Source organism: Onychomys torridus, unplaced genomic scaffold, assembly GCF_903995425.1.
Source record: "Onychomys torridus unplaced genomic scaffold, mOncTor1.1, whole genome shotgun sequence".
NCBI lineage: Eukaryota > Metazoa > Chordata > Mammalia > Rodentia > Cricetidae > Onychomys > Onychomys torridus.
Window position 1 is genome coordinate 13564 of NW_023412327.1, and position 2742 is coordinate 16305.

General features: G+C 37.9%; 1 non-coding gene across 1 annotated transcript; it reads left to right on the forward strand.

Moving 5' to 3' along the window:
• Positions 1 to 2431: 2431 nt before the first annotated feature.
• Positions 2432 to 2506, forward strand: Trnaa-agc. Its single transcript has one exon. It is a non-coding gene; the product is annotated as a tRNA-Ala (tRNA).
• Positions 2507 to 2742: the final 236 nt, after the last annotated feature.

Consider the following 2742-nt stretch of genomic DNA (forward strand, 5'->3'; position numbering starts at 1 on the left):
AGCCTGTGGCTTGGACCCCATCAGGTCTCTATGTTTGTTTCCTCTGCCTCCTGTCTCCAACCCCTCCCTGCTTCCCCACCCTCCAGGAGATGAAGGTAAGGCAAGATATTTTGTCTGTGGTTGTGGCTTAGAGAACTGTAACTCAGAAAGGGCCTGCCCAGCAGATCCAGCCTAGGTGTTTGATTGGGCGTTGGTAAGAGGGCTTGGCCCCACCCCACCACCTTCTAAGCAACAGGGTGTTGTGGGCAGAGCAGCAGTAAGGCAAAGTGTCAAAATGAAATAAAGAAAATGGAGTTTCCATAAGCTAGCTCCTAACAGTGAGCTGAGAAAGAGAAATGCACTTTGGGAAATGTAGTATTTCAGGTAAAGATGCGGATACTGTCCAAAATCTTTATAACTCTGAATGAAGTTTCTTCTCAAAGCAATGCTAGAAAGCTTAATCTTTCCTCTTGAGAACTCAGATCAGACAAAAAGCTACCTATAAGAGCAAACAAGCCACTTTAAAATACTTAAAACCAGCGAAAGCAGTTTATAGTCTGAACTTTGTGTTAGATATGAAGAAACTTATGTTGAAATTACAAGTTCTTTGCCTTTTGAACAAACTGCCTGCAATGAGTGATTCCTTTGCAAATCTAATAGGGGAGACAAGGAAACAGGCATTCAAAAAATGACTGCTTTATAGATGGGAAACAAACCAGAAAATCCAGCTGTCTTACAAAAGAGTTGCTTCACCTGAAAGTTCCTTATAAGAAATCAATGCTAAATAACACAGCTGCTAATATTATCAGGAGTTAAAGCTAATGACGTGAAAATACTAAATCCTGAGAATGCTTTTCTCAGAGTAAGCTAATGAAGGATATGTTTCATGATACAACATCTATTCTTGACTCCTTTGAATAGTAATAGTTTTTGTGAAAATATTGAAACTAAAAACAATCAAGTCAAAATGTTTCAAGAAATTCAAGATGCTATACACAAATTGAAAGCTGCCATGCTTTGTGGGCCATATTAGAGCTCACTCCAATCTTCCCGATCCTTTAGCTGAGGGTAATGCAATGGCTCATAAGTTAAAAAAAAAATAGTAGCATTATCCCAAATGGCTCAACAGTCACATGCTCTTCATCATCAAAATAGCAAAAGCTTAAGAAAGCAATTCAATCTTACCAAAGAAGCAGTTCATCAAAGAGTTAAATGATACGGGATATGTCAAATATTTTCCTGTCCCTCACTTGTTGGTAAAGCCTCGCTGTCTTCTTTCTAATCATCTATACAAATGGATGTTACTCATATTGTTGAATTTGGCTTATTAGGATATGTACATGTGACCATTGACACTTATTGAGATTTTTAATGGCTAGTGCACAATCTGGGGAAGCGTCAAAAAATGTAATTATGCACTGCTTGAAGTGTACTTCATATATGTGTATACCAAAAATTATTAAAACTGATAATGGTTCTGGATATAGTAGCAAGGCACTTCAACAATTTTGTACCCAATGGGAAATCGTACATAAAACAGGTATACCTTATACTCCTCAGGCACAAGGTATTATAGAAAGGGCTCATAGCAGTCATAAAATACATCTTCAAAAAATAAATTATGCTCCTTTTGTTCTGAACTTTTTGAATATGGATGTCTGTGAGCAGTCTGCCGCATAGGTTTTGGCACATGGGCATCCAGTTGACTTTTGCTCAAGTAAAATGGAAAGATCCCTGCTCAGGATTATGGAAGGGTCCAAATCCTGTGTTAACATGGGGTCAGGGACATGGTTTTGTTTTGTTTTGTTTTGTTTGTTATGTTTTTTTTTCCACAAGAGGAGAATGAACTTCATTGGTTACCTGACCGTTTGGGGTAAGGAGAATGAAACTAAGGAAGGTCAGCTCTGATGATGTTCCTATAAAGGAACCAGATTGAAAGTGGCTCAATTAGTGTTTCTGAGGCTTTGTCACTGGTTAATGCACACAGTGGGAAATAGAGTTCGGAGTTGTGCCGCTTTTGGCTTTACTTTAAATCACCTATTAGCTGTGAAGTATTTTTGTGAAGAGCTTTACACCAGCTAAATACTGTAATTTTACCCTCAGTGTCACAAGAAGTTTTTCGGTTGAACAAACCAAAAGTGCTGCTGTGATAGAAGAATTTGTCTGAATTGAATCACTTAGGGGGTGCTATTATGAATTTGGGTGAGGGTACAGTCTCTAGTTAAAAACAGTTTATGGCTGACAGAGCATCTCTTCTGGTTCTGGGAAGGCTGAGAGAACTGGGCAACTTTGGGGTGTGGCCTCATCACAAAAATGTTACAGTCCTCTAGCAACAAGTATCACAACTCTATAACGACAACACTCACTAAATCCCACTATCAAGGCTGACTACAATCTCTAAACTTTAGAAATGATGTATGTACTCCCTGTCTAGTTAAAAGAATATTTCGGGTTTGGGGATTTAGCTCAGTGGTAGAGCGCTTGCCTAGCAAGCACAAGGCCCTGGGTTCAATCCTCAGCTCCAAAAGAAAAAAAAAGAATATTTCTAATACAGATTATGATAATTAAGAATAAGGAGTAGAAAAAGATGAAAATAAGATATGTGAGTTTGAAGAAATAATTTTGTCTTGTTAGATCTGTGTTAAAAAATCATTGGGTGTTCGTTAAGTTAGATATATGCTAATGGTAGTTCTATGTAAGTTTGTAAAATAAATTTCTAGAGTTCCTCTAAGAATATAAGCTTGCAAGAAGTATCTAAGGAAG